General features: G+C 35.5%; 1 long non-coding RNA gene across 1 annotated transcript in view; it reads right to left on the bottom strand.

The window, feature by feature from the left end:
• Positions 1–24,434, bottom strand: part of LOC114486100 (uncharacterized) — a 191,393-nt gene that overhangs the window by 81,275 nt on the left and 85,684 nt on the right. The window lies entirely within an intron of this gene.

The raw sequence follows: 24,434 nt of genomic DNA on the forward strand, positions 1-24,434 counted from the left end.
ATGAGAAGTCAAGGACTAAAGCTACAATGATGACATGAAGTTTGATTTGTATGTCCTGAGGTTTTTAAGGGCAGACATTGATAAATCAGAGATCTGCCTTAGGGACCATAACGGTCCTCTAATCTAAAGCACAGGAACTCGTTTAGGGAAAGAAAATACATAAAAGAAATTAGCCTGAAAGTCTCATTGGATAAGGTGTTTTTAGTATTCAAGACTAAATTTTTGAAAATGAGTTTCTGCTGCCAGCTCTATTTTTATAACTTTATTCAATTAAAAGTTTTAAGAGACATATTTGCAAAGTTCTAATAGAACCCAGGCAGCAAAGGACTCTGGCTTCTGATATTTTAGTGAAAAGCCCAAGGTACAGTCATCATTTATTCATATTAAATTGTGGATTTTATAAACAGAAATAAAAAGGACAAAATATTTTTGAAGTAATGCATTTTGAATGATAAAAAACTGTTCTATGCTGTTCTCTTAAGCATTAGTACTACTTAATAAACATAGGAAAATGTGTCACCAGAAAAGTTTCACAGTCCTTTTCTACCTGAATAACAATAATCTTCTAAAAATATGTAAAAATAATTGCTTGCTTATTTGTTTGTCTGTTTTTAGGTTAAATATGCTTTGATGACATGCCAATGAGAAATATATTAGCAAAATGAAGTGGAGCAATTGAGTGGTTGTGCAGATAATTTTGTTTTTATAACTGTTTTCATCTAAAATATTAAAGTGATTTAGTCTAAACTATTTTTAAAACACCTTCAGAAAATGAACTGTAGATCTAAGTTCAGCTGTTACCTAGACAGGAGATATCTTGTGTGGTGAGCTACCACAAAACAAAGGATAAAGGAATTTTTATTGCTGATATAAATTATCTAGTTTTCCTGCTGACATAGTTTCTTTTCATTTTACCTCTGAGGATACAAGTTACAGGAAATTATAGTTCTTTGGGGATATTCTAAACACTGTGACTATCTCATGAGGTATACTTTACTCATGTTCTCTCTGTTTAGTTATTTCTTATTCTTGGTAATCCCCCTGAACACTAGTCTATACTAGGACATTGTTTGCAAAATCAGTCATTCATTTCATATTTGTTTTGCCTTCTATATGTGAATCTGGGAAACAAAATTATCCTGAAGCTTGCTTGGGTACCGTGATGGTTAATTTTATGTGTCAAATTGTCTGGGCCATGGGGTGCCCAATATTTGGTCAAACATTATTCTGAATACTTCTGTGAGGGTGTTTTTTGATGAGATTAACACTTAAATTGGTGGACTTTGCTTAAAGCAGATTGCCCTCCCTAATGTAGGTGGACCTCATCCAATCAGTTGAAACTTGAATAGAACAAAAACACTGCTCTTCCCTGAGCAAGTGAGATTCTACAGCATATTGCCCTCCAATTGGAACTGCAGCATCAGTTTTCCTGGGTGTCCAGCCTTCCACCAATCCTGCAGATTTTGAAATTTGAGAACTTGACAGCCTCCATAATCATGTCAGCCAATTTTTTACATTTAATTTTTATTTTTGTATCTCTGTTAAGCTATATATAGATAGACAAAGATATAGATATGTGTATCCTATTGGTTATGTTTCTCTGGGAAAGCCCAACTAATACAGCACTAAGTACAGAAGTACATAAAGGTTATCCTCAACTACCTCTTGAGGGGAATATGTTAACAGGACAATTCAGATCAGTTCAAATCACAGCCAGCAGCTTCCCCATGGCATTACTATATTTTTATAAGGAAAACCAGATAATCAAAACCATGTACAATTTTTTAAAAATTTCATGTCCTTTTTTTACCAGGTGCCTTGGATTATTCTCTTCTCTAACCATGGGGAACACTTCCTTGTTTTGCTTCAATCTTAACTACCTAGAAAAACAGTAAGTAAAGAAGTTTCTGCTCTAAATATCTGATAAACCATCAGAGTATAAACTTCTAGAAGATCAATCTAATTCTACTCAGCTCTCTTGGAAGTGAGCCCCATCCATAATCATATGAGAGTTGATTCTTTTTGTAATTGAAGTATGGTTGATTTACAATGTTGTGTCAGTTTCTGGTGTACAGCAAAGTGATTTTGCTACATATGTGTGTGTGTGTGTGTACATGTGTATATATATTTTATTCTCATATATATATTCTTTTACAGATTCTTTTCCATTATAGTTTATTATAAGATGTTGAATATAGTTCCCTTTGCTATACAGTAGGACCGTGTTGTTTATCTGTTTTCTATGTAGTAGTTCGTATCTGCTAATCCCAAACTCCTAATTTACACTCCCCCTCCCCCTTTAGTAACCATATGTTTGTTTTCTATGTCTGTGAGTCTGATTCTGTTCTGTAAATAAGTTCATTTGCATCATTTTTTTTAGGATTCCACATGTAAGTGATATCATATGATATTTCCTTTCTGTCTGCCTTACTTCACTTAGTATGATAATCTCTAGGTCCATCCATGTTGCTGTAAATGGCATTATTTCATTCTCTTTTATGGCTAAGAGAGTTGATTCTTAATAAATGCTCCTGAGGACACAAAGTCAAGAGCACAAAACAAATCAACTAACTAAATGTTCATCTTCACAGCACACACTTTTCCTTCCATGCATTTCTTTAATTTATAAAAGGTAGAGGAGATAGGAGACAAAGTTAGAAGGTGAGGCTCTGTAGTACTGTTTGAATGAACAATAGAAAAATACTTAGAGGATCATGGAACCATGACAGGCGCCTCTTCTCTTGAAAAGCTTCAGAATGTCAACCAAGGGGATATTTCAAAGGTGAGATCCAAACAAATACAAATCTTTAGGAAATTAGACAGAATGAATGCAGTGACTGAATATGCTAGAAATGGAAGAAAAATCTTAGAGTTGAGATGTATTTTTTTTCATTCAACAGACATTTATTAAACACAGACTGTGTGTCAAGTGCTATGTTATTTGCTAAAGTATATCAGTTTTGAGCTTGGATTGAAATGCCTGATGCTAGGCAAATGGAGATGTAGTTTTTCTCTTCATTTGTTACCAGCAAGTTCTCCAGTCACAACTAGCACTCCATGTTTAAAAGCACATACTTTACTCAGACTCTCACACATAAGAATGAAATATGTGTTTTAAAAGTATTTTTCCCATCTAAATGTTTGTTTTTGAAGGAACAGTAACTTAAGCCAAAGAAAAGATTGGAAAAGAATAAGTTTAGAGGAAGGAAAATGGAGACAGAGAAAAGGGAGACAGAGAATGAACAAAACAGGGTAGAGAAAAATGATTACGGGAGAATATTTAGACTTTCTTGTTCTCCTTAAACACACCCAGCACATACTTAGCTATTCTACCTAATAGGCCAAAAGGCACAGGGATTGGCATCCCAAGTTCCATATGAAAGGCTCATGTGAACAACTGTTTTTTGATTTTTGGGTGTGTGTGTGCACGTCCGCATGTACCTATAACAATTAAATTCTGATTTTATTTGTGAGTGCTAAGATTTAACTTTACATGAAGACATCTAAATAACAAAGATGGGGCAATAATAAAATTCGAATTGCTTTTAAATTTAAAGTTTTCTCCTAAAGAACTCTTACATCAAGAAGAAAACCAAAACATACCTGGAAATATTTAGAAAATCACAACAATAAAAAACCAAAGGCTGTTAAATAAACCAATGTTTTACTAAAATGAAAACTGATAGCCTTGTTTAAGGTTTGTTTATAGACATAAACATGTTTATTTCCCAGCAAAAAAAAATAAATTAATTAATAATTTAAATGAGAAGTTAGGAAAATGACAAAATGGGCATAAGGGAACAATATAAGGAACTTCATAAAGACAAAAACATAATTTTTTTTTAACTATAAACAGAAACAGTAAAGATAAATCTAAATGTTAGTGCTTTAAAAATTATTGGTGCATAAGGCTATATTAATATTCTAATAAAATACTTAAATAAAATACAAAATTTCCTAGAATACAAATTACCAAAACTGACAAAATAAGACCAAAGAGGGCAAAAAGCAAACCACCAAAAACCAAGTCAAAGATGAATAATAAACTAGAAAAAAACTGCAGTAAATAAGACAAAGCATTAATGCTCCTAAAATATAAAGAACTATTTACAAATCATATCAGGAAGACAATCTAATTAAAAAATGATCAAAGGACATTCACAAGCATATGAAAAATATGTTTTAACTCACTAGTAATTAAAGAAGCACATATTAAAACAACAGTAAATTTTTTTACCATTAGCAATTTAAATAAATTATACCCACTACTGATATAAGTGTAATTTTTTACAACCTTTTAGGAGGGTAATCAGGCAGCAGCTATTAACATCTTATGCCTGCATATATTTTGGTCTAGTAGTTTTACTTCTAAGGAATTTATCCTACAGAATAAAGGTGCACATGTGCACAAAGATATATATGTAAGGATGCTCATCAAAATGTTTCCAATAGTGAGAAGTTGGAAATAAACATTCATTAATATGTGGATAAAATTATAGTACATCTCTATAATGGACTATTACATAGTCTTTAAAAAGAATGAAGTAGGCTTATATGAAATAATAGAATATGGAACAGTATTCAAGATACACTGTTAATTTTTCTTTCAAAGCAAGTAATGGAATATTACGGAAACAGTAATCCAATTTTTAAATAATAAGTTTAGAATACAAAAATATTCATAGATGTAAAGAAAAAAAGCCAGAAGAATATATACCAAACATTAACAGGGATATTTCCAAAGGGCAACATTACGAGAGTTTTGTACTTTGTATTATTTATATTCCTAATCATTAAATTTTGCATAACATTTTTAAAATTGCAAAAAAACATATCTAGTAATACAAAACTAAATTTTAGTAAAACTTCTTTGTAGAAAAAATGAACAGTTACCCTAATTATCTTAACTGCTTACAGGCAAATGAAGATACCTGGTTGGCAATACCTGGATTTATTACTATGAAGAGCTAATCTAGATTTTTGTTTGTTTGTTTTGACTATGTGTAAGAAGTGAGATACTTAACTAGAATAGGCCCTGCATTCTGAAAGGGAGATGCTTTCTGGGACTGCAGATGGCCACTGGATTGACTACTGCATGTACCACTCCATAATGAATCATGAAATGATTCTTATTTAGGGCACTATAAAGACAAGTAAATGAAATCATCCATTGATTTGAAACCATACTATGAAAAATTTAGTAGATATATTATATTTACAAAAGGAATGGTACATAGCTCTAATTACAAAGTAATTCTAAAGTACCTATGACAGAGAAGACCAGTTGCCCAATGTCCATTCTCCCTTTCTTCCTTATTAAGAGAATTCAAGATCTTTTCTGGGACAGATATACTCCACAGCTGAGCCTTCATTTTGCAACCTTCTTTGCAGCCAGGAATGGTTAATGAGACATAAGCAAAAGTCACTGAGTAGGATTCTTAGGAAAGTTCTTTAAAGGAACTACTTTATCTATGAGGTGGTGTACCCTTTTACCCTTGACCCCTTCCTCCTCTTCATGCCTGGAGTGTGGTGTTGATGGCTGAAGCTCCAGCAACCGTCTTATAAAATGAGGTGATAATGAAGAGGGATGAGAATAGGGCTATTGGAGCAGAAAGACAGCAGGAGACTTGGAAAATAACTGAAATCTTAAAGTTACCTTATCAACCCTAGACTGCCTACTTATGCGCTTCTTTTTCACGCAGTACTGTTACTTCACAGCCTAAGTATTTAACTGCATTTTAATGAAGTATTGTTACTTGATGGAAAAGTTACTGTTACTAGCAAATACCTATAAGTACCAATGCTTCTTTCTTAGTTGAAACCAATGTGCTTACAAATGTTTAACAACCAACTTTCAGAAAAGAAAGAAAGGTAAGTAAAAGTCACCATGGACAGCTACAGATTATCAACATGAAGTCACTGAACTGACTGGAGAGTTGTTCACATACTGTAATTAAAATGGGAAAAACTAAAGCGAAGGAGAGACTATTAAAAGCAGTAAGGGAAAAGCAACAAGTTATGTATAAGAGACTTCCCATAAGGTTATCAGCTGACTTTTCAGCAGAAACTCTGCAGGGCAGAAATGAGTAGCACAATATGTTTAAAGTGATGGGAGGAAAAAACCTACAACTAAGAATATGCTATCTGGCAAAAACTTATATTAGACAAAATAGCCCTTAAGTCAAAAACTAACAAGAGACAAAGAAGGGTATTATATAATATATGACATTATATAGTAATAAAAGGACTAATATACTACAAAGATATAACAACTGTAAACATATATGCACCCAACAATAGAGAACCAAAATATATGAAGCAAAAATTGAAAGAAAAAAATTGAAGGTAGAAATACACAGCATCACAGTAATAGTAGAATATTTCCATTTCATTTCAATAACAGATAGAATAACTAGGCAGAAGATAAATAAGGAAACAGACTATTTGAACAACACTATAGAACCAATGGACCTAACAGAACATGCCACCCAACGGCAATAGAATACAGTCTTTTCAAGTGCATAAGGAATATTCTCAAGGATATATTACATGATAGGTCACAAAACAAGTCTCAACAAATTTTAAAACATTGAAATTATACCAAGTATTTTTTTTCTGACCACAATGGGAGGAAACTAGAAACCAAAGCAGAAGGAAAACTGCAAAATTCACAAATATATGGAAATTAAACAATGTAATCCTGAACAACCAATGAGTCAAAGAAAAAAAATCAAAAGGGAAATCAAAAAATATCTTCAGACAAACAAAAATAAAAACACAACATGCCAAAAAAATGGGATGCAGCAGAAGCAGTACTAACAGGGAAGTGTATAGTGGTAAATGCCTACATTCAAAAATGAATAAAGATCTCAAATAAACAACCTAACTTTATACCTCAAGGAACAAGAAAAAGGAGAACACATTAAGCCCAAAATTATCAGGAAGAATATGAAGAAAATAATAAACATGAGTGCATAAATAAATGAAATAGAGAATAGAAAAATGATGAAAAATAATCAAAGAAACTTAGTCAGTTTTTGAAAAGATAAACAAAATTGGCAAGCCCTTAGCTAGGATGAGAAAAGAGAGAGAAGATTCAAATAAACAAAATCAGAAATGAAAGAGGAGACATTAAAACTGATGCCAAAGAAATTAAAAAAAAGGATTATAAGCAACTACTATGAACAATCAAATGCCAGCAAACCTAGAAGAAATAAATATCTCCCTAGAAATGTACAACCTACTAAGACTGAGTCATGAAGAAATAGAAAGTCTGAACAGATTTCTAATTAATAAGGAGACTAAATCATTAACAAAAATCCTCCCAACAAAGAAAAGCCCAGGACCAGATGACTCCACTGGAGAAATCTGTGACATTTAAAGAAGAATTAACACCAATCCTTCTCAAACTCTTCCAAAAAAATAGAAGGGAAGGGAATGCTTCCAAACTCATTTTATAAGGCCACATTACCCTGTTACCAAAGCTAGACAAATACACTACAAGAAAACTACAAACCAATATCCCTGATGAACACAGATGTAAGAATTCTTAATTAAATATTACCAAACTGAAATCAATAGCACATTAAAAGGCTCATACACCACGACTAAGTGGGATTTATCCTTGGGATGGGAGGATAGTTCAACTTATGAAAATCAATCAGTATGATATACCGTATTAGAGAACAAAGGATAAAAATCACATACTCATCTCAATAGATGCAAAGAAAGCACTCAACATCCTTTCATGATAAAAACACTCAATAAACTAGGAACAGAAGAAAATTACCTCATCAAAATAAAGGCCACATGTAAAAAGCCACAGCTAACATCATATACAATGGTGAAAATGTGGAAGCTTTCCCTCTAAGATCAGGAACAAGACAAGGGTGCACTCTCTCACCTCAACTACTCAACATAGTACTGGAAGCCTTAGAGCAATTAAACAAGAAAAATAAATAAAAGACATCCAAATTGGAAAGGAAGAAGTAAAATTATCTGTACTCATAAATGACATGATCTTATACATAAGAATATCTAAAGATGATACACACAAAAAAACTGTTAGAACTAATAATCGAACAGTAAAGTTTCAACAAAATCAACACTCAGAAATCAGTTGCATTTCTATACACTAGCAATGAACAATCTAACAAGGAAATTAAGAAAACAGCCTCATTTACAACAGCATCAAAAAGAATAAAATACTTGTGAATAAACTTAACCAAAGAGGTGAAGGACTTGTACAATGAAAACTACAAACCATTGCTGAAAGAAATTAAAGACACAAATAAATGAAAAGACATCCTATGTTCATGGATTAGAAGACAATATTTTTAAAATGTTCATACTACTCAAAGTGATCTATATATTTAATAGAATCTCTATCAAATTCCCAATGACATTTTTTTTGCAGAAATAAAAAATCATCCAGAAATTCACATGGAAACACAAAGCACCACAATGAGTCAAAAAAAATCTTGGGAAAGAAGAAAAAAGCTGGAGGTTTCACATTTGCTGACTGATAAAAACTTTACAAAGCTGCAGTAACCAAAACTTTATAGCACTGGCATAAAGACAAACATATAGATCAATGGAACAGAATGGAGAGCCCAGAAGTAAATTTGTGCATATATGGTCAAGTGATCTTCAATAAAGATGCCAAGATTATACAATGGGGAAAGGATAGTCCCTTCATCAAATTGCCTTGGAAAAACTATACAACTACACGCAAAAAAAAAAAAAAATTGGATCTGTATCCTATACCATATACAATAACAAACTCAAAATGGATTCAAAACTAAATAGAACATCTAAAACTATTAAACCCCTAGAAGTAAATATAGGGGGAAATCTTCATAACATTGGTCTTAGCAATAATTTCCTGGATATGACACCAAAAGCAATAGACAAGTGGGACTACATCAAACTAAAAAGTTTCTGTGCAGCAAAGGAAATAATCAAGAGTAAAAAGGCAACGTACAGAAAGGTAAAAATATGTGCAAGTCACATATCTAGTAAGCATTTAATACCCAAATGTATATGGAACACTTACAAGTCAATAACAAAAAAATTATATAAATAGTCCAATTAAAAAATGGGCAAAGAACCTGAATAGACATTTCTTCAAAGAAGACACACAAATGGCCAATAGGTATATGAAAAGATGTTCAACATCACTATTTGGAAATGCAAATCAAAACTATAATGAGATATCACCTTTCACGTATCAGGATGACGATTAAAAAAAGGAAAGAAAATAACAAGTGTTAGTAAGGATGTGAAGAAATTGGAACCTTTGTACACTATTGGTGGGACTAAAATGATGTAGCTGCTATGTAAAACAAAATGGAGTTTCTTCAAAAAAGTAAAAAGTAGAACTGTGATATGATCCAGCAATCCCACTTCTGGGTTTTTATCCAAAAGAATTGAAAACAGGATCTTGAAGAGATATTTCTGCTTCCTTGCTCCTTGCAGGATTATTCATAATAATCAAGATATGGACACAACCTAAGTATTTGTCAGCAGATGAATGGATAAAGATAATGTGGTAACATGTGCTATATATATGTACAATGGAATGTTATTTAACCATCAAGGGAAAAAAAAAGGAAATCTTGCTATTTGTGATGACACAGATGAACCTGAAGGACATTATGCTAAGTGAAATAAGCCAGTCACAGGAAGGCAAATACTGCACCATTATATTTATATAAAATATTTAAAGTAGTCAAAATCACGGAGCAGAAAGTGGAATAGTGGTTGCCAGGGCCTGGGTGGGAGAAGGAATTCCTGTACAATGGGTTTGTTTCAGTCAGGCAAGATGAAAAAGTTCTAAGAGAACTGCTATACAGAAATGTGTATATAGTTAGTAATACAGTACTATACACTTAAAATTTTGTTAATAAGGTAGATTTTACGTTATATGTTTTTACCACCTTAAAAAAGATGGAAATCATATAAAGTATGACTGTGACCACAACAAAATTAAACTAGAATTCAATAACACTAAGTTATCCCCAAAATCCATGAAAATAAAACAATGTTCTTTTAACCTTATAGGTCAAAGAAGATATTACAAGGGAAATTAGAAAATAGTTTGAACTGAAAGAAGATAACAACACAAGTGTATCAGGTCAGGTTCAAATCAGTAGCTAGAAATCGCAGCAACAGACAAAAGTAAAGGTTAAGAATTATTAACTAGTAAAAGGTAATTAACTATAGAATATAGGAATAGCAAATACTAGAAACCATCTACTATTTCTATAGCTAAAGAAGAACACACAAGGAAGGAGCTTAGAATGGGGAAGAAATCCCCCTCACCCAACTAGTGTAATTGTAAGATCTCATTGGAGAGAATATGACTGCTACAGGAAACTTCAACCTGCCTGTGACAAACAAATTTGCCAGAGGTTGAAGCCAGTAAGAGGGCCCCAATGAGTGTCTGAAAAACTCAATAGAGGGTGCAGGCAGGATGGAGCTATTCTACAGAAATCACATGCAGGGTGACCATAAAGCAAGCTGAATTGTACTGGCTAGCCAGGGTTGGCCAAGAATTTTACTGTAGAGTGCCAATGAGCCAGAGTTCATCCACTGCCAGCAGACCAAGACTAGTTCTCTGGGGTGATGGAGTATCTCAGCTTCTCTGTAGAAACTGGCCTCCATTGGGTGCTGGCAGTCTGGAGCTGTTCCACCAGAAACAATCCACTAGAGTGCTGAAGAAATTCACTAGTGATGGGGCACTTCAAGGCCTCCTTCACAGCACTGGTTGCAATGGGAGAAAACTAAACATCACATCAGAAAGATGGCTCTTTTCTGGCTGTCATTTAGTGTTCTTCTAGAACCCACTACTGACTCATGCTAACATTACTACAGTAACTGGCCAACAGGAAATTTTTACAGGATTCATCTTCAGTTTCTCAAAGTAGGACAAAGAAGGGTAAATATAAGATGAGAAGCAACAAATTAGTAATCAGCATAATAACATACCAAATTTGTGGACTACAGAAAAGCAGGGTTTAAAGAGATTTATAGCAAAAACGAAACAAAAGTATACATTATAAAAGCGAACAAGGTCTCAAATCAGTGATATAATCTTACACCTTAAAAAAGGGCAAATTAAACCAAAGTGAGAAAAAGAAAATGTGAATAAGGTCACACATTTTGTTATACCCATATAGGAGGAGATTATTGTTCAATACTAAACATGGTTGAACTACTGATAAATGAATTTCAAAAGCATTATGCTAAGTGAAAGAAACCCAACACTAACAACTTCATAGTGATATACTGCCTGATCTGTATGAGTCCATTTATATGAAATTTAAGAAATGACACAATTAGAGTAACAAAAGGGAATGAGTATCTACTGAGGGCTGAGGGTTTGAAAGGACATGAAGGAAAATTGGAGGATGATGGAAATGTTTTATACCCTGATGGTGGTGGTGGTTACATAACTGAATTTGTCAAAACTCTTCAAAATATATTCTTAAAGTTGGTAAATTTTTTTAAATGTATATTTCAATAAAAGCTAATGAAATGAAAAAAATCAGAGTAAGCCCATAGCCTCACCATCTCCTATTTATTTTTAAACCCCCAAGTGAGAGGCAGCCTGTTGATTCTCCTCTCCTTGAGTAATAAAGTTTGAGGTGCTCTGGAGTTGAGGTTAAATCTTAAAGTGTTCCTGACACCTTCAGAATGCACATTCTACCTTCAAACTCCTGTGGCCTTAGAGAAACAAAACGAGATGTGAGGGTACAAAGAAATTCAATAGATAATATGGCCATTATGTCTAGAGTAATGTTACAAATGAATGTTCCTAGAAAGTGTTACAATTCTGTAGACTGAAAATGTATTATCATGAATAATGTTTAAAAATAATATCAATATTTTTGTTGTTGACATACTTAATTGTTGGTCACTGGTTTCCCTGCAAAAGCATTTGATTTTCAAGTTCTTTTCACTCTTTTTCACTAGGCATCCTTGAAAACTTACTCTGTTGATTAACTCTGAGAAATCTAATCCCCACATCTATCTACCAAAGCCTGGAATTTTTCATGCTAGAAAATCCTACACATTACAGATATTTTTGCCTGTCATGCTTATTAAGCTTTATATTTAATCTGTTTTGTGGTTGTATAAAATTTCAAATCACATACCATACTGGTGTTTAGATTTTCTGTGATTTAAAAATAATTTGTAATTAAATCGTATTTTGAGTTTTAAAAAAATGATCATCAAAACATTTAAGATGAGCTGTACAGGGTTTAGTTTCTTAAACATTGTGCTAAAATAAAAATGAAATATGGAATTCATTAAACAATCTTTAGAATATATTACATCAGAATTTCTATTTCTTTCATTTTACTCTTCTAATACAAGAAGGAGTGTAATTTTAAGAGTAACTGAAAATGCATACTGAATGAAGACACCTATGAAATTAGGTTAAGTATTTACAATTAAAATTGCGACTTGGATAATATGTTTTCCATATTCACATGTGCTATAATACTGTAAATATTTTTATGCCTAAAATTTGCATCTTCATGAAGAAAAATAATGAATTATGAGGAGGAATAAAACAGATCTTATTAGTCCCTGGTGTCTCAACGACGAGCTTACTTCTTTCTCTTAAATGTCTGACTGCATTTTGGTATGGAAAGTTTTGTATCAAGGGAATATCTGAGGCTCAAGCTGTACACAGATGTTCACATTATAACTGTATTTTTATTCCCATACTCAGGGCCTCGTCCGTCCTCTTTCCTATTTGCAAACTAATTTGCTCAAGTCCTGCCTTTGGGGCAGGATAATCCACATTCATCACATTTACAGACTCCCCAATGATAAATGTTTTGTCATTGTACCCAGCCCTGTGACTCAAATGCCACACCTTTCTTGTACCTTCGTCTGGCTTGGTGTGTGGGAGGCCTCAGGTCCACTCAGGGAAGAGCGCTCATTGTTGGAATGGACCGCATCAGACCACAGAGGAAAGGAGCTCAGTAAACAAGCAGAACTGGCCCATCACAGGAGGAGTGGAGATGTGGCACCGTCCAAGAGAGGGCTGGGGTGGGGGGACTATTTTGCAGTGGAAACAAAGCCAAATGGACTGATGGAATTCACTCAGGAGCCGGCAGGAAGGTGTAACTGAAGTACCAGCAGGTGACGCCTAAGATTGAAGGTGTGGAATTGGGCTGAAGCTGCCCAAAACAACAGCGATGTTTTCTTTATTTCTCTTGGAGAGGCAACAAGGTCAACACTTATACACTGTATAAGAACCATTTTGCCATTTTAAACAAATCACTCACAAATCGTATCCCTCCCTGCCCCGCGGTTCATCTGCCTTGTGTAATCCTTTGGTTACAAAAAGCACCTCAGAACAAAAAATGCAGGCTGGTTGTAAAGCCTTCCTTCACCAAGGCCCGGCCTCAGGGCTAAATGGGAGAGTTCTGCCAGCCAGCAAACTTAACAGCCTTTAAACATGTGCAACATTTCTCTAAGCAAATTGGTTCCTTAATATGGTAAAATGTGCGGCACCCAAGGGGAAATGCTGGTGATCTCATAGCCCAAAACTGATGGAGTCACAGCACTGTATTCCTGAAAAGCACTCATACTTTCCACTTTGATAAAACCAGAAGCAAATACGAGAGTCAGTAGGTTTTGACATCCATTGTTTATTCTCACTGAACTTTTCCTCCTATATATCACAGCACAGTGGTTTAATTCATGGCTTATGGGATTTTTTAAAAATATAAACCATTCAAATTTTTTCTATATTAATCAGTGGTTTCTAAAGATCCACAGGGATAAATAAACCCTGCAAGCTGGCAGGGGTTTTTCGTGGCATAACCACTGGTAGTTATAAACAGTAAACAAAACATAGTAACCATTTTTAAGCACAAGAGATTGCTGTATCACAGGGGGCATAAATCATTAGTTTAATAATTTCAGCAGCAGTGTCTCTAAAGCAAAATTAAGCCAACAGTTCCCCCTGTGGCAATAATGAAGTACTGTAATGTGAAAAGAGAAAAACAACTCAGAGAAGGCATGATTGTGCCTTGGAAATGACTGAAAATCCAAGTTCAACAAATAACTGTAGAACTCTTGTTGCTGAGCTGCTCTTTTGAGAGGTGGGAAGGGGGTTGCCTCCAAACCCCAAGTCTATTCTTGTAGACATTTTGACAAGCACAAGTGTACTTTTGGTCAAGCCCCCCATGGCTAGCATGTGCTGGAGGTAGGGAATGAATGCAATGACATATTACAATTGAGAAGATGACAAATTTCTCTCAGCTGCATAGGCAGACATTATTCACAGATTTCAAGACAGCCAAAAGAATGCAAGGCCTAGGATAGGACAGACAGATGGCAAAGCTCCCCTCCCTGGGGCTCTCAAGCTAGATGGCCAACAATCTGATAGAAAACACTGCAATTTTGAGCTGGGCCACTGGACTCAGCCACAAGAGTAAAGCTGACCTGTCTTTCCCATGAATTTCACCAAGTACCCAAATTCATTTAAAAAAAAAAGGGGGGGGGGCTTCCCTGGTGGCACAGTGGTTGAGAATCTGCCTGCCAATGCAGGGGACACGGGTTCGAACCCTGGTCCGGGAAGATCCCACATGCCGCAGAGCAACTAGGCCCGTGAGCCACAACTACTGAGCCTGCGCGTCTGGAGCCTGTGCTCTGCAACGAGAGAGGCAGCGATAGTGAGAGGCCCGTGCACCGCGGTGAAGAGTGGCCCCCGCTTGCCCCAACTAGAGAAAGCCCTCGCACAGAAACAAAGACCCAACACAGCCAAAAATTTAAAAAAACAAAAAAAACCTGGCTAATAATTTGTTCGTTTTGGATAAGTATACTTGACAATGTGACATCACCAAACAAAAGTTCAGGGAGACCTTCTGGATCCCTCTGCTGTGTTGAGTCAATACTACAGAACCTTCATTTTTTCACCCTGATTTCTTCATCTTTTTTATAAAATCAGTATAGTCTTGTCATTATCCTTACAAAAGAAAGTTCTGATTGGAGACAGTTTTTTTTTTTTCCCCTCAATAATACCATTTCTTTAATGTAGCCCTTTACCTACTAACAACATTCCCTATGCTTTTAGAGTACCAATTATGGACAAAAGTCTTTTAAGAATGTATTTGGTTTGAAAGGTGTATGATTTAATCAAGCAGAAGCTGTATTATTTTCACAAAGCTGACTTCTAGCTTGACTACCTTATTCAGTGGATTGAAGTGGTGATTTTTTTATAATATAGGGGTACAGATTGTCAACTGTGACACTGTGGATAAAGTTGTCATAAAGAACCCAATGACTATCCTTAGTAGGTTTAATTATAGATATAATAGCTTTTTTTACTTTGGATATACACATTCTCCTTTATCAATCTGAAATGAGAAAATAAGATGGACAGATGGCTCTCTCTACACCTATAGGAAAAAGCTTTTCTCCACAAGGGAAATAAATTACTACATCTTTTAGATCTCTCTAAATAAGTAAAAGACAAATCTAGCATAATCACTATATTATACTATGTACTGTAAGTGTGTCATGGAAGCAATCTTGCATACAAAGTGGCGAACAGTACATCTCATTTATGCTTAAAGGAAGGTTAAAGCTGGACCCTCAGTAAAATTGTGAGGGAAGTGTGTTTGTCCTTCTTTCTGCTCCTTTCTCCCTTCTCCAGGCCCTTCTCCTCTCCTTACCTCCTCCCTGTTCTACCTTATGTCTTCAGGGACTCTCTTGATTAATGTCACCATTCTTATTTAAATTTGGTGGCTCCCAAAAGTTTCTCATACTTATGACCAGGACAAGGGCAATAATAGGATATACATAATTAGGATTTCACAAATCTTAAATCCGGTGGCCAGAGGTACAAAACACATAGAAGAAATACCCATCTGATACAAAGTGAAAGAACAGGCTAAGAATGAACCTATCCAAAGGCAATTAGTCAGAATGCACTACTTATCCTCTACTCTAACAGGCCACAAAGATGTCCCAACCTGTATACCCATCAAAATTGACTTGCTGCACCAACAGAATGAGAGAACATATTTCAAATCATATACCTGATAAGAGTCTAGTATCCAAATATATAAAGAAACCTTACAACTCAACAATAAAAAGACAATCTAATTCAAAGATGGGTGAATGATTTGAACAGACATTTCTCCAAAGAAGATACACAAATGACAATAAGTACTTGAAAAGATGCTCAACATCATTCAGCATTCAGAAATAAAATGCAAATCAAAAACAATGAGATGCCACTTCACACCTCCTAGAAAGGCTATAATCAAAAGACATACAATAGCAAGCATTGAGGAGGATGCAGAGAAATTTAAACTTTTGTTTCTTGATGGTAGGAATGCAAATGTTGCAACTGCTTTGGAAAACCATTTGCCAGTTCCTCAAAAAGTTAAACATAGAGTTACCATATGTCTGAGCAATTCCACTCCTAGGCATATGCCCAAGAGAACTAAAAACATATGTCCGACAAGAACTTGTACACAATTCTTAATAGTAGCATTATTCATAAGAGCCAAAAAATGGAAACGACCCAAATATCTGTCAACTGATGAATGGATAAACAAAATACAGTATATCCATACAATGGAATAAAATCAATAAAAAGAAATGAAGCATCGATACATGCTACCACATGGATGAGCTTTAAAGTATGCTAAGGAAAAGAAATCATTCATAGTAGGCCAGATAATGTATGTTCCATTTATATGAAATGTCCAGACCAGATAAATCCACAGAGAGGGAAAATAGATTAGTAGTTTTCAGGGACTTTGTGGAGGAGATAATGAGGTCTGACTGCTAATAGGTACACAGTTTCTTTTGAGGGTAATGAAAATGTTCTGGAATTAGTGGTGATGTTTGTACAATTTTGTGAATATGCCAAAAACCACTGAAATGTACACTTTTAAAGGAAGAATTTTATGGTATGTGAATTGTATCTCAATTTTTTTAAGTATTAAAGAAAAAGTACTAGTTGACATTCCTATGTTTCAACCCCCCTAGACTAAAGCTAGTAATTCCTCTTTTTTCCAGCTCCGATTTCAATGCAAAATAGGGTTTTAATTAAGCTGTATCTTTCTCTCCTGCCTTGTCTATAAATGGCTAATATACCTGAGAAGTCAAATTGACTAGCAAGAGGTTTTAGAAAACAATCTGGATGGTACATACCAATGTACTCAATCCTCCTTTTTTTCCTAATTCAGTGGTCACTTTTCTGGAAACCCACCCCATCATTCCTCCCTTCACTTACTTTGCTTGATTTTTCTTTTGAGAATTAATAAAGATGAGACAAACCATGTATTTATTCATTTTTTGTTTATTGCTATCTTCGTCTCTAGAACTTAAGTCCCAGGAAATGGCTTTGGTTCACTGCTGTATCCCCACGACCTGGAACAGTAGAGTGCCTGGCACAGAGCAAGGTAGGCACTGAAGAAATGTTAGATGAGACAGAAAAACATAGGAGTAAAATTTTTTTTTTTCCCCATTAGACGATAGGGAAGAAAAATAACAGTAGAGTTATGCAATACTTGAAGTCAAGAATGTCAAGTCCTCCCCTAAGCCCTCCCTTTCTGATGGTGACTTGCCCGTAACCCTGTGAACTTCGAAACTGAGCTCTTAGGCATCCCCTGGCCCTAAATGCTCCAAATGTCAGTGTTTCTCTTTTACTCTAGGATCCTTTCAAGTGTTTCTGAACCCAGTCTAAACTCCTAGCCCTTATTCCCAATTGAACTATTTGCTTGATAGTTTGGATTGAGAATCTAAGGTCTGACCTGGAAATAAATGCTGATTACTTGTGATTTTGTGGCCAAACCAAAAGGCCAAAGGTCTTTTCCCTTTCTACTACTGTGAATTCAAAATCATAGTTTGGCCAAACAAAACATTCTATTATGCACTATAAGGGGCATGTAAGTCATAGCCTTTGGCCTTAGGAACAAGTTAAACTGGTCACAGAGATCCTCTCAGAAAGACTCTGTGGCCTCATTTCTGATGATATGCTTGTTTTGTCCTAAGTTTGATCTTAAAATTCATTTTTAAATATCACATTGTGTAGGTCTGTGTTGAATTATTCCTATATTTCTCCTGCCATTATGTATTTAAACTTATTTAGATTTTCTTTCAGAAAGTAGGATTTAAAGAACTAGATAAAATTTACCTTTAAAAATTATTTACCTTTAAAAATTAATTATTCAATTATTTCTAACTTACAATCTTGTCACTAGAATCTAACAACTTGAAGCTACTAAGGCAAAGAGCAATAACTACTCCCCACCTTTACACAAGCTCCTCACAGGCTGTAAGTGCAGGGCAATTTTATGACTTATTTCTATTTAAACCTCTATTTCAGTATGATTTCAACTGAATAAAAATATCTGGGGGGAGTGTGGGAAGACTGATATTTGCCTAACCCCACATACCCCTTAGTGATGGCCCTGATGACAACGCACATCTGGATGTTTTGAATCATCCCAGTGACTGATTCGCTTTTTCCACTCTTCACCTAGACTTCTGGCACTGCATAGACAGAGCTATATCACTTTGGGCTTTAGTCTGCAACTTGCTTGCAGCTGCATGCCTTGCACTACACTCTGCTTCACCTTTCTTCTTGGCTACACTCATCCTGGCCTCCGTATGTTTTTTGTTTTTTTGTTTTTTTTCCCCCCATATGTCATCCCAGCCTAATGGAGCACCAAGCCTCCTCTGCTTCCTGTCCAAGACACACTTCTTTCTTGAATCCTGCTCAGTCATAAGTCACTGGGTGTCTAAGTATTCTTTTATAGCTTTACAGGAGCTCGCAGTGGGAAAGGTGTGATTACAAATGCCCACCCCCCTAATCTAGAAATCAAAAGCATTTATTGAACTCTTCCTTTATGTTTAGCATGTAGCTGTGCCCTGAAGTCTGAGGGCCTAAATTATGAATTTCCACTCTCTAATCCTACCTCCTCCCAGTGTGAGCTGCATGGAACAATTCAATTTCATTTAGACAAAGCTGACTTCAATGTCTATTTCTTGAAAGGCATACTGCAAAGATGCCTCAGGGGTTACGAAACCCCTGACCTCAGGCCACTTTCACAATACATATAAATGGGATTCTAAATTATGAAAAACTTGAAACTGTGGGATTAAAGAAATGGCTGTGCCTAATTTGAACTGATGAGAAAATCAATTTACTTATTTCTTGAAAAATTGCCTAATTTGAAAACAGCTAATTTCAAACTGTGTTTTACGTGATTGCCATCACCAACAGCACTAGTGAAAAGAAACACAAGCCCTCCTTTGTCAGTATCATGAGACCCACTCTTGCCTTTGAATTTCTGAAAGTGACTTTTGGTTTTATAGCCTAAGCAAACACTGTTATTATCATTTCAAATCTCATTTTTTATAGCCTTTCACAATGTTATTCAACTTCATTCAATGGTGCTGCCAAAGCTAGTGCTGAAAACAAACCAAAAATCAATAACTCTGGAGTAGAAGTAAGATGGGATAAACCACTAGAAGGAGAGCAAGCAATCACCAACATTAATTTAGAAAAGAGCCCCCAGCAAAATAATAAAGAAAATGTAAAAAGTAACTTCAAAGCAAATACACACTAAAATAATTATGAATTTTTATAAGTTCCAAAATGCATTTTCCCTTTGGGAAAATTTGTTTTGGATTACTTGAGTTTTAAGTTATACGAAGTCTCCAGTAATAACATTTCTCTTATATGAAAAGCAAGCGCCCTGTACTTAAATTTTATTTCCCACTGCTCCACCTTACAATTCCTACAGTTTAGTTAGAAAAGTCTCCTTATTATTCCACACATCCTCTGCCAAGGAAACCAGTATTATTCCTTTCACTATTTCTTTTATTATTTTTATTATGTTCCTCTTCCTGTTTTAAATATATTCACCCTTCCTACCCACTAATCCAAATATATGGCCCAGCTTCAAAGGCCCACGCAAGCTCCACCTCATCTGCAAAGTTGTACCTGACTTAGGAGAGTCATAGGATTTTATAGTTGGAATGGATCTTAGAGATTATCTAGTTCAAATATTTTCCAACTGTGCAACAGAGAGACACTTAGGAACATTTCAAAAGAGAGTCAAAAATGGAAAGAGAAGTATAAGTGGGCAGCAGACTCTTAGGGCCCTCACCCTCTTTAATCCAACAGTGCTTTCATCACTTTAATTATTTTACCTTTCCAAGAAAGGAATTGTATGAGCAATAGATTCCACAGCTTTGGGGAGGGAAACCCCACGGTCTAACATGATAAAGAAACTAAGCCTGTTAATTAAATATCTTATCCTGGTTTACAATCAGTCTAGGAACAAAACGAGGCTAAAATCCTAGGATCTTTGAACTCCCAGCCCAGCTACACTGATCTATTTTATCACTAAATTACTGAGAATTTCCTATTAAGAATTCTATGGTGTCTTCTGTTATTTACACATTTGTGTTTTGTCTGTCCAATAACACTGAGTGAGGCTGTAGCTGTCCCATGCCAAGGTATAATTTTTATTCTTCTATTCTTTTAGAAGAGCTCTAGGTTCAGAGAGTACACTGTCTGTCTTTCCTTCCCAGAAGCATACATTCTTGATTCATATATAAACTTAGGCAAAACAGCATTAAGACTCAACGTTAGACTATTGACTGAAATGCCATTATCTCCATCCTTCACAGAAACTCTCTTCTATTTCCAAACTTAATTCATTAAAGTTGGCATAAATGGTATTCAGTAGAGCTTTTTTCCATAAAAAATAATGGATATCTCTGGCCTCATTTATATTTTTACCCTCTTGTGTTTAGAAATCTAAACTTAATCAGCTAAACTCCTTGTTATAAATGCACTCGTTTTTAACGCTTGAATCTCATTTTGGTGATCTTTTACAATTGCAACAAGACACTTTAAAACTGACCTCTACTCTTATAAAAACGTTCTTTAAATGTTTAAATAATTTAAAAATATCCTTGATTCTTCACCCTTTGTAAGCTCTTCCTCCAGCTTGTCCTTTCTTCTTTTAAATCTCTTGAAAGGATGCTCTGCCTGTGCCATCTTTGTTTCCTCCCCTCTCAGCTTCATCTTCGGGTTCTATACTATTTACCTCTTAAATGTAGGTTCTGTTGCTCCATCTCTGTTTTCTATACACTCTATTTCCCTCCCTTGAAGGTGCTGGACTAGGAAATCTACTAGGAGTGTCTTCTCATTTCTGCCTTTAGATTAGAGCAAGAGGAGCCCTCTCCTGCAATTCAGGCTGCAGACACCTGCTCTGCCCTCCACAAGCTAAGCAGTCTGTAGGCTCAACAGGATGCCTTCACCTAGAGCCTACACCCTCCCATCCAAACCACACTCTGGTAACCAGGACCTCAGAGTTCCTTACCTGAGGCTCACTGAGTCTGCTTCCAGAGCCTGCCCATCTTCTTCTTGAATTTGGGTTACACTTCTGATGTGTAAAATGTATCCCGAGGTCCTAGAGGTGGCCAAGGAGTGGTTGTTTGTGAGAAGGGGGGATTGCAGGCAGTGGGGGTGTGGACAGGGCTTGAGCCTGCAGGTTGGGGCTTCCCATAAGTGCACCTGAGGCCTGTACCAGGGTGGGAAGAAACAGGGATGGGGAAAGCTCTTCCTAAGGTACTGTCTCCACATTTTCACACAAAATTCTAATTCAAACCTGGCCTTCAAGTTGATATGAGGCAATTTTGTAATGAAAGGAGGCTAGACTATGTTTTATTTAACAATCTGTGGATTGATTTATAACTTGTAAGTATTTAACATGGTATGGTATGTGGTCCTCCATTTTTACTCTTACCTGAGGACCCACAAATGTTAGGGAAAGACATGAGTCTTTTCTATCGAAGTCATCATTAATTTCTGACTTCATACTGGTCTTCTTTTTAAAGGTGCACAGGCAAGCTGAAATATCAAAAGCTAAGTCAGTATCTTCCTTCTCATCCTACACCTGCCAGTCCATGTTTGTGTCTTTTCTTAGTTAATAGCATCATCATCCACTCAGTTACCAGCTAAAGGTCTTAGAGTCATCTTCAACATTTTTCTTCCCTAACCCTCAGGATTTAATCAGAGATAGGATATATCCCATGTCTGAAATATCTGACTTCATCTTTTTCCAAGCCCCATGAGTTGATTCATTATACTAGCCATTCAACTGCTCTATTTATATCCTTCTCTCCTAATCCAGTAACCACATTTCTACCAGAATCATCATGTTCACTTCATCACCTGTCCCCCATCCCTGCCCCATTTTCTACAAAATAGAAAACAAATTCTTTTTCAGTTTCAGGGTCTTCACCATCTGACCCCCACCTACCCTTCCAACCTTACTTAATTCCCACAATCATTCTGTCTCTTAACTTTCACATTCATCCATACAGCCATACACATATGCTTTATAATCTAGTCAATCAGACTACTTACTAATCCCAGATGATTTGCTAATTTATAAATCTGTCATAAACTTTCACATACATGTACATTTACTTAAGCTACTCCTTCTGTCTTCACTGCTTCCTTCCTCCTTAGACTTCTATAAACATCCAATTAACTATCCCATTGCCATTTACTCTATAAAGCCTTCCACAATGACTCCACCAAAATTACTCTGTATTTTAGCTCACTTAACATTTATTTATACCACTATTACAATGCTTACACTTTTTGCAAGTTATGAATGGACGCCTTTCTATCCCTTAAATACAAATTCCTTTTATGCAGGTACTAGTCGGTACTCATTTCTGTATATTCCTCATGCCTTGCATATTGTCCCCCACGTAGTAAGTGCTTTGTAAATGTTTGTTTAATTCCCAAGCCAAATTTAAACAGAGATTGGTTTTAATAAAAACACGAAGCAAACCACACACCAGATTCGTGGAAAGAGGACTATCAGGAGGCCTTTGTTTTATTCCAATTTACTGTGCGACCCTCAAACATTGACTTTGTCACAAGATTCTAAGACTTCTCTCTCCAGAATGGCTTTACATCTCTAACAGCTGGTGTGTCTGCGAAGCTTGCCAGGGAGCCCTGATGAAAAGCAACGCGGAGTTGCAAGCATTATTACAAAGACAGGTGTAGTGCTCAGCCCAGAGCCATCCACCTGCGTGCCCTGGGTTTCCAGACATGACTCGCACATGTCGGCCACAGGTTCTCCCAAGTCCCTCACGACTGTGCACAATGCTCGCTGGATGGAGGCTGTCTGGGACTGCAGAGTTTTCCATCCTAAACTTCTCCAATTTTTCAATCACCCGCTCTGACATAAGCCTCATTGTGTTTTGTGTTTAAGGCGTGTCTCCTGGTTAGTTTATCGATCTGTTTCTGGCATTTTCCCTCAAATCATCTTGGGAATCACAGAATGAAGTTAGGCGGACAAAAATTCAAGTCAGGGTGTTTAATTTTCTGTCTTGGCATTTCTATATCCTTCTGGTTTGTAGAACTAGTGACAATAAAATGCTATGATTTTACTCAGTCAATCAATATGCAAATGAAAATCAATTGAGTCTATCAAATATCTAGATATTAGTGACAGTATTACAAACCACTTGACAGTTCCAAACTGACTTTCATGTACATTATCTAATTTAATTCTTATTACAGTACTGTGAGGTATGTGCCCTGTTTTACAGATTGGAAACAATGGTTCACAGAATTTGTTTTTTTCCTTTCTTGGGATCACAGAGCTAGAAAGTGGTTGAGCTAGGATAAAAGTCTTCTGAACCCAAATCCCATGAAGTTTAGCACAGTACAGCATACATGAAATAGCCAAATAATTAAAAAATATATCAGCTCTCTTCCAGATAAACAATGTAATGCTTTTTTTATTTGCAGAACTAAGTTATTTATAGTGTAGTAAATGCTCCTTCATATGTCACAAAGTGTGCTTGGGAAAAAGTACAGTTCAGTGAGGGAAAAAAGTCTAAATTGCACTGTATTAAGGCAGTTTTATGACTGATCAGCATGGTTTGTATGATAAACTAAAAAGCAGATGAATAATAAGTAAAATATGATAAGTAAAATATGATAAGTAAAACGATACTTTTCACCAGGCCATTGTTACTGCCTTACAATTATCAAAGTCAAACATTATAATTACTCAAACAATTTTATATATTCTATGGAAAAACTGTCATAGATTTTATAATGCTAAAGAAAGCTCATTACAGGAAGTAAAACGATACTTTTCACCAGGCCATTGTTACTGCCTTACAATTATCAAAGTCAAACATTATAATTACTCAAACAATTTTATATATTCTATGGAAAAACTGTCATAGATTTTATAATGCTAAAGAAAGCTCATTACAGGCTGTGTTTTGTTCAGCCTCCCATACTATGATATTTGGTTTTTCTCAGTGCAGTTATTATTTATACTATTTCAAATATTGTTCGCTATGATGCATTAAAGAATCTGATCTTTAAATATCAA

This window comes from Physeter macrocephalus, chromosome 4 (assembly GCF_002837175.3).
Source record: "Physeter macrocephalus isolate SW-GA chromosome 4, ASM283717v5, whole genome shotgun sequence".
NCBI classification, from domain to species: Eukaryota; Metazoa; Chordata; class Mammalia; order Artiodactyla; family Physeteridae; genus Physeter; species Physeter macrocephalus.